This window comes from Lineus longissimus, chromosome 4 (assembly GCF_910592395.1).
Source record: "Lineus longissimus chromosome 4, tnLinLong1.2, whole genome shotgun sequence".
In the NCBI taxonomy this organism is placed as follows: Eukaryota; Metazoa; Nemertea; class Pilidiophora; order Heteronemertea; family Lineidae; genus Lineus; species Lineus longissimus.
In genome coordinates this window covers 1,243,518-1,256,232 of record NC_088311.1, presented here as the reverse complement: position 1 = coordinate 1,256,232, position 12,715 = coordinate 1,243,518, and the positions used below count along the sequence as shown (strand labels likewise).

At 42.5% G+C, this 12,715-nt stretch overlaps 2 long non-coding RNA genes across 2 annotated transcripts; both read right to left on the bottom strand.

Moving 5' to 3' along the window:
• Positions 1 to 6,963: 6,963 nt before the first annotated feature.
• On the bottom strand, positions 6,964 to 9,635 carry LOC135486222 (uncharacterized). The gene is made up of 3 exons (XR_010446672.1): positions 9,007 to 9,635; positions 8,577 to 8,676; positions 6,964 to 8,060 (listed from the first exon to the last, which is right to left on the bottom strand). It is a non-coding gene; the product is annotated as an uncharacterized LOC135486222 (long non-coding RNA).
• Positions 9,636 to 10,634: 999 nt separating this feature from the next.
• LOC135486438 (uncharacterized) lies at positions 10,635 to 12,701 on the bottom strand. Its single transcript, XR_010446703.1, has 3 exons — positions 12,421 to 12,701; positions 11,897 to 11,999; positions 10,635 to 11,360 (listed from the first exon to the last, which is right to left on the bottom strand). It is a non-coding gene; the product is annotated as an uncharacterized LOC135486438 (long non-coding RNA).
• Between the last annotated feature and the right edge of the window lie 14 nt (positions 12,702 to 12,715).

Genomic DNA, 12,715 nt, shown 5'->3' with positions numbered 1-12,715 from the left:
CTTAGCATCAGGGCCTTTCAGTCGGTACTTACCGAGCGTAGCATTGATAGGGCCTTTCAGTCGGTACTTACCGAGCTTAGCATCAGGGCTTTTCAGTCGGTACTTGCCGAGCTTAGCATCAGGGCCTTTCAGTCGGTACTTGCCGAGCTTATTATTCAGTAATTCGTGCGCGGGGAGGAGTAACAACAGTGACCCTGGGTATTCAGGTTAAGCAGGTTATATGAACAACTGAAGAGACACATGCAATGAAGACAACCGTCCTCACCCCCTTAGGCCTGATCGACGACCGCATGGCAATGATGATGAAAGCACCACAAAGGCACAATCGGTCGAATATTGTCTCTTTGCCTCGACAACTCTCTCCTTCGAACAGATAAATAGAAGCGTTCAAGTTACATGTATCTTGAAATATCTACAAGCAATTGATCCACGTAAAGTGCCATAAAACAGGAATTATTCGCTGTTGAATCTGCCCGAGTTTTCAAATTTGTCATTGTCGTCTGCTTGCGCTGTCTGGTAACCATAGTGGACAGTGAGTTGCGGACACCGTCGGAATCTCCAGTCCCGCAATCTGCGAGCCAACTTAGCGAGGACACGGTCTTCGGTGAGACGGTTCGTAGCACAATGACTAGGAGATGGAATCACGATACGATGTTTCTTCAGGGCCTGGATGTGCCATCCTTCAGAGTCTGTCCTGTTCCATTACAGGGTGTAACATGTCTCTACAGGATTGATGTGTCATGTAATCTGTACAGGGTGTACCTTGTCTCGACTAGATGTGACATGATCCAGGTTCTCCAGGTCTAGTTTTGTGTACCATCTGAGGAGAGCAGGAGATCAAAGTCACCCTTAATTACACAAAGAGTCTACTCTGGATCAGTCTTCATGTGTACAGCACTGCTGGAGAATCGAATCATTCCCGAGAAATGTCGAGAAAGTAGCGACGACAGCCAGAAGTGGCGACAACTCGCCTCCACGGCCTGGTTGTGACTCCCGTCGACATTAGTGTTGAGGCATTAGGAGGTGCCATGGTGGGGTGAGAGGGTACATTCATTTGCGTGCTTGTGCAATTGTCTCCAGCCCATATGACATGCAATAAAATATTCATACTAAAAGTTGATAAACGTTTTGACACGATGCTTATAACAATTAAAGATACCATGGAAACCACGTCCCTATGGGATTAAACTGCCCCTAATGCTACATTGAGAACACCTGTGTGATGGTATTCTATTAATCCTAGGGACAGTCTACTCTCTGAATCGACCTGATCACCACATCACGACCAAGTTTGAACACAGCAACCATAATATTTACGTGTCGCCATGGCGATAGCACAACATGGCCGTATCTAGACATGCCATTTTATGGTAATTTAGAACAGGGTGGCGTCGGGTGCCACAACATGATAAAACAAATTGTCAAAAGTCAAGACGTCTCCTAGCCTGGTTTTTAGTAGAAGTAAGTGAAAACGTGGAGAGCGAACCAACAAAGTGGTCGTTTCGAGGATTTCAATAGGCCTAGTGAGGAACTGCAACTCGTCAATCATTAGAATGGATTTTGTCGTGAGCCATCCTTTTACATTAAGCTGTACAGAATGCGATTGTGAACTTCAGGCAGCTTTCTTCAATAGTTTCCAGTAGCGATAAGATGCTGCCCGTTGCTGGGGTCACTATGCGTGTCTGGAAGTTGGAGACGCTAGGCGTCCATAGCAACAGGCAAATAAGTCGACCTCTGAACGAACTAAAACTCTTCGATTATTTATGCAAATCATCGTCTGCATCGCTACAGTATCCACAACATTGCTACACAAAGTGCTCGAGATGGTAGAGGACTTCTGGTTCGAATAGGTGGTCAAGCATATAAAAACGCTTTGTTTACAAACTTCCAAGCTGGAGTAGACCTGGAGATTTGGATAATAATTATATTGTTTATTGCTTGACGTCATCTTAAGTGGACCCTGTAGTATTCCCCCATCCCATCCCACCACAATATGATGTCTAATCCATCCTGGTTGAGGTCATTATGTAAACTCATGCAGAGATCACCTTCCATCTTAGTAAGCTTACATTGTATTGCCAATTACGCCATGGCAGTATCGTCAACCATCGTTCAGAATCCAACTGGCTGGAGTATGTATATGGTCAATCGTCCAACCAAGGACAACTCCTCACTGGTTACAACCTCTAGATATACAACAACCGATACCGATTGTCACCTCCAGTAGGTTGCCCTTCCGATCTCAGATCTGAGCAGTCGACTTCACTTCTCGAAAGTTGAGCCTTGGGGCAGTCCCATAGTACAGTGGTAGTGCCTGTCGTAGCATGATATCTAAAAGCCTGCGACACGAATTTCGCCGAAAAATACGTTGTAAAGTAATTGTTCTAAATCGACGAGGCCACCCGAAGGGGAATTCGACCGAACTTGTCGCCTTATACCCGGAGTAGATTTTGTCGTCGGAAGTGTTTTGACTAGGGTCCAATGGCCCGGGGCAACTTGCAGAGCACTCCTTGAAATAACACCCAAGCAAATAAGTCGATATTTATAGGCCTAAATGCGAGAATATGAATACGAGATTCGATGTTTTTTCTTCCTTTTGAACTCGGTGTGAGAATGTTCCTCTTCACGGTAGACAAAGGACCAGAGATAGAATAATAGTTGAACAAGATCTCATGTCTTGCACACTATTTGCTTTAGTGTTTAGCGTGGGCAAGGTTGGGGTTATCTGGTAAAGGTATTTTGGTAATCTAGATTCGAATACAATTTTTCTAAAAGAAAAGAGAAACGTATTCAGTATCTTTCTTAAAAATGAAAAGATGTATTGTTCTCTGCCCCCCAAACAACCAAATAATACCATTTCACGCACACTGCTCTCGAACCATCAACTATTAATAAAACGTAAACAAGAAAACAAATCAATATTGTCGATGTACAAAGTTGTAGCTTTACAAGATTTATTTTGATACTAAAAATGATTATGCGAAGACGACAAGCTGCCAGACACTACTTGTTGTGCGGACATTCGTTGGCCTAGCAAATGACAATGTCCCCGCCAGGAAGGTTGGAGAGAATGAGACTGATGGAATATTCATACTATGCAGCTTGTTTTCAAAACATACACATTAAAACACAATGGATGTGATCATTGATAGATTGTTAAGGTTCATAAAGTACGCGCGTAAACATCGGGGGTTCCCCTGGCGACGGCTGTGGTCGTGGTTAGGACTTATTATCTTTAATCGCATACACATATTGAAATCGCTTCTTTTCCTCAAGATACATATGACACTGACACTTTTGAGAGCATAAACTAATAAATCAGCATAAAAATATCGACGACGCTTTGCTATCATTTGAGGTACATCACGCAGGTCATGAAAACCATCAGCTTTAGGGCGGAAACTGGTTGCTCTTTCTCCATCAAATATTGCAATATACGACTACTCTTGTTACCCGGGGAACCAACTCCGATCGAAGTTACATGTGGTTAGACGACATTTATAAGTATATTATAAAATCTATACAACTTGAACAAAATTTCGTAAAAATATATTTTACATACATATGTTTCTATAGACAATATTTAGTTTACAAGTTTGAATATACATCATGCCGGTGTAAAAGTAAAAAGTGTCCCCCTGGAAAAAGTGTCCGGCCCTATTGTATTCTGCAATATGGTTCTATAGAGACCCTGACCGTCAATAGCTCAGAGATTGAAGCGCATAATAGAATCCTTTGTTCCCGGACATTTTATCCTAGGACATTTTAAACTTCTACACCGGTACCAAAGACTCTTGCGAATAAGACGCATCAGTGATCGTGTCTGTTAAAACGAAAAAATAGTTCCCACAATTTTCAATTTTGAAAGCGAAGTAGATCGTACCTCATGCATTTCTTTTTTTCTTAGATTACTGGTTGGGCAGAGACGGTGACATGGGAATGTCTGCCTGTTATAATACCACTGCTGCGTCCGTCTTATCCAGAAGTGCGTCTCATACGCAGTATGAAAGCAACGTGCCACACTGGTATCTCGACAGATAGGCCTATCACAAGAAGTGAAATCACACCAGGGCTCCGTCGCTCAAAAGAAAAAGCGTGGCTGTAAGCAGGAGCTGCAAATCTCAAATTGGTAGTCCTGATACGACGATGTACAGACAGGGGTAGTGTCGATGTACTGCGAGATAGAGTGACCCCACCGCCGACTTCGTGTAACCTAAAGCTAACCTACTTAGCTCTTGCCCATTGTCTCCATTTAACTTCAAGTTATTGACACCGCGACTTGTTCTGAACAACCGGACCCCGGTCATCTACATACGACCAACATGACAATATGATAAAAGAGAAGCAGTGAAGCCGACCGCAAAACGCGATCCATCAACGAAGAGAAATCGATTTCTCGATGAAAAAAATCGCCATCAATATTTCAAGGCTCCGTCTCATTAAATATCTAATGAATCGTTCCATTTTTAATATATTCCCGATCAATCGCGTGGGTGAAATATTGCATCGCGTGTATAAAGTCTTACACTGTTGGAACCTGTCCAAAGACAAAGTGGGCGGCTTGCGTTAGTCAACATAACCACCAGTATGACCTCGCATGGTGTTCCAATCACATCTTTACCTAGATTGTGACAGCAAGTGTGAACGCAATAGTCTATATCAATTCGATCGACAGTTCTCACAAGAAAGTATCACAGTCTTGAAAAGTTTGTAAGCGAATAGTCGCTCTCGATGTTGTTGGCGGAGTGTTAGGTTGGAACCATGACGTGAGATATCAAGACACGCAAGTACCCACTGCGTTTACTTACAACGATTGAATAGGACACTCCCGTCAAGGGATCGATTAGTAAGTAACATAAAGTAGTATCCAATGATTGTTTGCTTCTTGCTATGAAAGATAGAACGGTGGATTCTTTCACGCAATATACAAGTATACATGTAGAGAGATAGAAAATACAACAAAGAGTACTCAAAATGATAAATCGCCATTGAAAGATCATCCAGATTGTCACGTGAGGGCGAGATGAACGTGATCTAATGGCTAAGTTTTGTCCATCCCAGAAAAGTGAGTTATTCTCCCAGTACCCAGAGTTCAGAGCTCACCATCATAAGCATTCAAGAAGATGCGCCATAAATCCCTGCACACGAATAAAACTTAGCTTCGTTCAGTCGAATTGCGATGATGAGTTGTTAGAAGCAGCGGCACATCGTCGGGAAACCTCAGTTTCAAAACTGAATGTTGAAACCTACAACCCACGAACGTATCGCAAGGTTGTGGCATCTACTCCCTTAGTCTGCCACGAGTAGACCCCTTTAGTCAAGAAATTGCCATTTCAGGACAGATTTTACAGAGGATAACAAGAAATAGTCGTGGTTGTGAAATTAGCCGATGTTTCACCGAGAAACAAAAAGTCTCGCTTGTCAAGCCCCAAGATTTCCCCACTCTTTAAATGTAATGATCGCTATGGCATTCCGTCTTTGGCATTCGGACTGTTGCCGGTGTCACGCTGTGACCAAATGACTCCATATGCAGTTATTCCGAACTGTCCGTCCAATGCAACCCTGTAAACATCCTGAGGTATCCTTTGCAGACAACATCTCGTTACATATGAATATGTGTGTAGGTGAAGGCCATTGTGACGTTGATTGAAGAAGACAGTGCAAGGATAGACACTTCCCTTTGTCGCCGTAAAGCTTGTGGCTTCCATGTTGGTGAAAGGATTAAGAAACTTATTTCTTGCTTCTTTGCGATGTTGAACTTTCTCGCAGCTATTGTCACTAATTGGTCAAAAGGATGTGAAGCTACTAACTTTCTGTACAAAAATGACATCAAATGGTACCAAAAGAACTTGACCCGGCACAGGGTACTCCGAGAGGTAACTTCAGTCTATGTCATCCTTCTCTTGATCCATTTGAAGCCACGTCATTTCGAAAGTTCCACTTGAAAATGAGTCTAATTACAAACGTATTACATACAAATTTGTTATCCAAAAGAAGTTATGTTGTCTAGATATATATTGTCCACTTTGGCCAAAGTCTACAATCCCTTTACTACAATGAGTAGCTCAAGTAGATTTCACATACCCGAGTTCTTCAAAAGTGGTAAAGGTCCATTATACGGAGCAGGAACAGCTAATTCAGCAATCCTTAATAGCGACTAATTGCTTGTCCCTGTGAAACCTGGGTGTTCTTCATTTCCTGTGCTTCCTGAATTAGGGTACAAAGAGGACAGAACCAGTGTAAGACGCAGTCCATACCAAAGCTGCCCTGTATGCCCTTCGCCTCTCTTATCTTGCCCCTGATCTGAGCAGGACAGATGATATTCGCAACTGGTAATATGGATAGGATTCCATAAACGATGCAGCTCTCTCCGACAGCTTCGGCGTTTTTGCCGGCGGTGTAGCAAGGCGCAATGTAGGTGATAAGACAAAGGGTACAGTTGTCGAAACATCCGAATAGGCCATACTGCCAATCCGCTCCCGCTGCTTCCGTCATCTTGAATGTTATCCAACTTTTGTAAGTCTCCGTTCGCCCGTTCACGCCCCTCGAATCTCTCTCGGAAGACTTAAAAGCGCCAACTGAATGACGGTGATATCGGCGCGCGCTCTGTCCTTAGCGACGGCGTACACACTAGTTGGTTTCCACGCAACAGTGGAACCATGCATACATTCACCTTGGTAGTACGGACCAACAATGTTAAAAGCTGCTTTACAGAGAGAGAATGATACTTAATTTTCAGCATCATGAATTGAATGTAATGAAACACGATTACATTCATGTTGGTTATTTGTATCACGCGTCCAAGCAACGGATGAGTTCATGAACTGACGTAATTTATTGCGCATGTGCATGGGCTGATACTCCCGGGTGATACTCCCCATGTATATGTCAAAGTAATCGCTCATGGCACCAATAAATTCAGCAATCAGTGTGGTTTGAAATCAATAAACTCCAACGATGGAATGTCAACACTACATTTAATAAGGAGGGAATACACAAATAATCAACAGACAACTACAGCGACATCTTTTTCTACTGCGTGTTACTAGGTGTCGACTAGGTGTCGACCAATGTAGCAGAAACCTCCACGTCCGGGAACGAAGGTCCTTTTGATAGACATAAAATTAAAGGTCAATGGCAATTGGCGAGGAGGTCGTGGCAACTGATCATTCCAATATAACTTTCAACAGCGCTTTTTATGCCATGTTTCAACCCGACGATTGGCGGTCCGCAGTAACAACGGTGATTTCATCAGGAATCACCACCTCGGCGGCTATGATAGTCATCAAAGAGGTGACTACTATGCTTTCATACTGTCTACTATGATTTTATACTGACTACCATGATTTGATGTCAGAAACACGCCCTTCATGTACGGCATTATCTCCTGACAGCCTTGACTATATAACACTCCTTTGATGACTGATTCAGATGCATTCATAGAACGCAGCGAACAACTCTTCAATTCGGAGAGTCCACTGGGTTTCTCTCGTTTCTTTCGATAGTGGAGTAGCGTTCAGGTCGGGATCGAGAGTTCCTCAAACAAACACGAGTCATTGCATAAAGATGATACCAATTGGCCATCTACGGCCCTACACCATGCGTGCATAATTATTGAACTACACGTATGATAACCTTAGAAATATCGACGCTCCCTTCTCCTCTCCATAACTGTTGCGGATAAATCTTCGCCGTAAACATCGCCGGTTCTCAAGATCATTTCGGATCATAACAACCAAACACCTGTATTCGTACTCTTGGTTTTCTGTCCTTCCGGAAGTTATTATCAGTGGGGACGTCAGGAGCAAACGTCACTCTGATACTCCCGAGAACATATCTCGGATCGAAGTCCATTTCTCCCGGCGTCGCAAAAGTGGCTTCGGAAAGAGTTCTGTCCGACTTCGGCAAAAGGGCAGACACACGATATGCACCATTGTAGACCTTCGTGACGCGCACGCGTATTCCAACTGGAAGTATAGTCTTGCTATTCTCGAGATGGATGATCATGGTTTTCCTGCCGATATGTAACTCATTGATGATCATCTTCTCATAGCAATACTCTGGAACCAAATAGGGAAAGCCCAGTGTGATATAAATTTGAAGGAAACTGATCATGGATGGAAGATGAACGCATGTGATGTTAAAGACATGTATTGTTCAATTGCCCACGCCTTCGATGGATCGCCTCCTGGACATTAAGGCTACCGTCCGTTCAGGAACACCGTCATCCTGAAGCAGTGACGAACAGGCCCCTGCTACAATGTTACTATACTAACAGCGGCAGGAGACTAGGCATGCTCGTTAAATCTACCAGACTCTGGCCAAAAGCAAGCTGGGAAAGCTAGGAGCGGCGCCATTAGATAATACGAAGATGGGAACCGGCTAATCAAAACAACTAGCAGAGTAAGAATTTGGGACTTCGCACACTTATTATGGCATCGCCTACATTGATAAGTGTACCTTTGATTGGCTATAAGGCTATAGAAAGTCCCAAATCCATGGATGTGGAAATTGAACTAGAAATTTTAAATTGAAATATGTACATGTACTTAATAAGTTGCCATTGATATACTTACCTAAATAATGTGACCCCGCACTTGATAACGCTACCAGTGCATAGATGAATACGACATAATATATGGTCACCATCTCTTCGGAAACGGCCGATACTAGAATCTGAAATTAAGATAGGCCAAACGTCAACTGATTTAGTCTCTTTGGTCCCGTTCCCTATGGATCTTGGTTAGGACAGTCGGAAAGCTATCCAACACGCCTGACTACGAACGAATGTCAAGGAGAGACTGGCAGTATGAGTAGGAGAATGACAAACAAAGTTTCCGGTGATGAAATGGAGGCATATACTGGTGATACGGATAACGAGCCATTGGTTATCCCAAACGATGTTGGAAGATCCGACGAGAACGACGCGAGTCCTGAAGAAGATATCGTAATGGTGACACTATGTACAGTGCGCAGTTGGAACAAGGAAATAAACTTTTTACTCACCGGAGCAGTGAAAGAAGGTGACCCACTTGGGTCGGAATCAGGTCTGTTATGCGAGAGATGCAAATGATCTAAAGTAACGCATGAGTTGTAATCAATTTTAAGTGAATTAGGCCGCAGCAAATGTTTTGACTCGATAAATGTCCTTCAGCGTGACTAAACCGGTTTGGAGGCCTCCTGTATATTATAGCAGTCCCGCAACAATATGTCGCTTGCGTTCCTCGCTCCCATATAAAACCAGGATGACCAAGAGTGAAAGCCAACTTCAATAAAGCTCCAGGTGCAGTAGTCGTCACATAACAAATGAAATTTCCACGAAGCGTACGAATAACTATAAAGTTATATTATCCTCGTCCGGGGAATGGCTCAACATATTCTCCGCAACTTGATGCTTCTCGGTTTCCTTTGTAGCGAAAGAGATGCTCAAGTTTCGGGCAACTTAACTCCAATATCGGTCCGATATGAAAGATTCATCAGCGGCAAAGAGAAGATGATTCCAAAACAGTAAAGCACATTGACTACTTACAACCTGTAATGAACGATACGACAACTAGGAACGCCCAACAGAGCAGCTTCTATTAATCTTTACCGTTTGTATTGACGGAAGTTACATGTCGTGCCTCATGACTGAAAATGATAATTACCAAAATCAACGACGCAGATAATGCTGATGAATTGTTTTTGCTGCATCTTATCTCTCTTACAATCAATACCCATGATGGATGTTACACGAGTACTCCAAGGGTCACAACTAAATCGACATCCATTGTTTCTTTATCTTAAACGATTTGTTAGTCGGGGCAGAGGGAAAGGTCCCAAGAAGGAACATCCCATTACTATACCTATACGCCAAAAAGACGAACTCTTGAAATTGTGCCAAATAATACAACGGTTTTATGCCATGTTCCACATGTATATATTTTGAATGCAACCGATTCAATCTAATCTTGGCTAATACATTGATTTTGCTGTTGAAGGAAAGCACCCTCATTGCAGCCCCGACCTCCGCATCTTGATCTCGTCGGGAAATGTGCTACGGACCAAGACAGTACATGTGTACGTCATTATCAGCTTATGATCAATGTTTCTGACTGGAATTAATTCTCCCTACTCAAAACATCTAATGGTTCTTTTAATGCTGTTTTCTGTTTGAACAGGAGTGCCCTATGTTAATAACATCCAGCGTCGAACCCAGGTTGACAAGTGGTTTGCCTCATCATTTTAAAATATTCCCATTAAGGCTTTGTCATTACAAATTTTGAAACATCGATGGGCGGAGTATTAGGTTGAAACCAGTGGTTCTATACCAGGATGCCGAATATGATCGACAGGAATCAATAGGTTAGTGTAATTACTATTTACGACAGCTAACTGTTAAAGCATTACAATAGGCCGTAATATGGCACAATGTACACAGTTTCAATAACGGACAGTGGCAGTAACAGAAACAGCTTTATTGGTTAGACCATCAGGCCGGCAGCTTGTATGGCAAAGGTATATAGACTCCAGAGGTAGTCTTGTCGTCATCCTATAGTCACTCTTCCTTATTGGGAGGACGAGGCCGAAACCACTGGATCCGGAGAGTAGACAAAGGCAGAATAAAGACACGATACTTCGTGTTATTTTTTCAATAATATCCCTTTTATTGGCCAACGCGTCAATAACATCACTTAAGGCCAATGCACTGGCTGCCTCTGAGATAGCAGGTAAAGCTACACACTTTAGGCACCCTCTGATCACTGGCTTGCTTAAAATGATTCTCTACGTGACAGGAGAACATTATTATCGCCTTGTTTATAGTTACAGGACGCAATGCCACAATGACAACTGGTCAACCTTTTAAAGAATCATTTTATCACTTTCTCTTGTCCTTCATGTGTTGGATATGTTTAGATAATGAGTTTTGATAAGCGAACCGTAATGCAATGTGAAGTCAGAATGTTCTCATCATACAAGACTCTTCAGGTTATATCATCTACGATGCCCACAAACTGACCCAACTTCTCTGGTTCAAGGTCACTACGGGTCATAGCACCCAAATAACTGTATCCTTAGCCTTGGTTTTCTATCCTTTTGGAAGACTCCATCAGAGGGTACCCCGGGCACAAACGTCACTCTGACACTCCCGATAATGTATCTAGGGTCGAAGTCCATGTCCCCTGGTGTGGCAAATGTTGCTTCAGAAAGAGTTCGGGTCGACTTTGGCAGAAGGGCGGATATACGATATGCGCCATTTTGGACTTTTTCAACGCGCATCCGTACTGCAACCGGTAGCACATTTCCTCTCTCAAGTGCGATGACCATGGTCTTCTTGCCAATGTGCAACTCGTTGATAATCATCTTTTCATAGCAGTAATCTGAAAAGAGCAGAAAACGTCTCTGCATGATAGGTTTAGATCAACGCCAGCGTTATCCAATCGAACAATAACGTATGAGTTAAGGCACTGGGTCAGCAAAAACCCAAAGTAGACAGCGATAATACTCCGACACACGTGCTTGCTGCAGCAGTATATCAGTAAATTTAATGTCACAGGCAATTAACCCATTATTCCTGTGTCAATGCGTCTGTGTATACATCTACATAATACATGACCTTTTAGTTTTTATCGTTTTCTGCGCAATATTTATATATCATATAAATCATGGCAGCATTCGTGTTTTCAGTTCTCATCATGGTCTGGGTACCGGGGTGGTCGTGTTACCGCAGACATAATGTTTTGAGACCTGTTTATGCTAATAATGAAGATGACAGCCACTGCACTTTAAGTGCTGTCAAATATTTGAAACCTGGAGTGGAACGCCGTGCTTACACTGGTAAAGCCATTCTGTTCATCACCCCTTTGTTATAAATGTCTCTATGATCAATATGCAGTTTAGTCAGTGAAATACGTACCTAAATCGGACGCAGTTAGAGCGTTTGATACAGCTGCAAGAACAAATAACAACACCACGTCGATAATATTAACCATCTCTTGTCAAATTGCCGATTTCAAAATCTGAAATAAAAATCACGTTAGTGTAAAATGTATATATAACGGCATATATGTGAGATGATGAATTCCCCGTTTTCCCCTCCACTGAAATATAGATTAACAAGTTTTTCTCTGTTTCCCCCTATTGCAAAGTCATGGTCGCTGTCGATAACCACCGATAGTGTAAAAAAAACATGTATCTTTCAACATTGCGTTCCGTTGATTGACCGAATCTTGGCCCATGCCAGTGAAAGGCCACGTTTTACTTCAGATTTCCAATCGACGATTCTATGATGACCCCAAGGTAGCCTTCTTACGTAATAAAGTTACAATTAAAAAACAAAAATAGCCGTAAATGTTTCATCTTTTTGTGGGAGAACTCTTAGAGACTGATGAGGAAATATCACCATTTTAATATGTTAACAAGGAATTAGGTTCTACTTACCGGACCGATCTCGAAAGTTGACCCGCTTTAGTCGACATTAGGTCTGTTTGTCAGAACTGCCAATGATCTTAAGTACCGCATGAATTGTGCTGAATTAAGCCAATTACCTAGACAGCAGCAAATGTTTCGGCTCGATAAATGACCTTCTGCATGGTTGAAACCTGTTGATCATAAAACACTTTCAACAAATATGGCCCGGCCGGATGCCGACGCTGACAGAAAGTCAATTTAGAAAGTTGTGGATATGAAATTCTCTCTACAACAACAACTGCAATACTATATATCATACTTATGC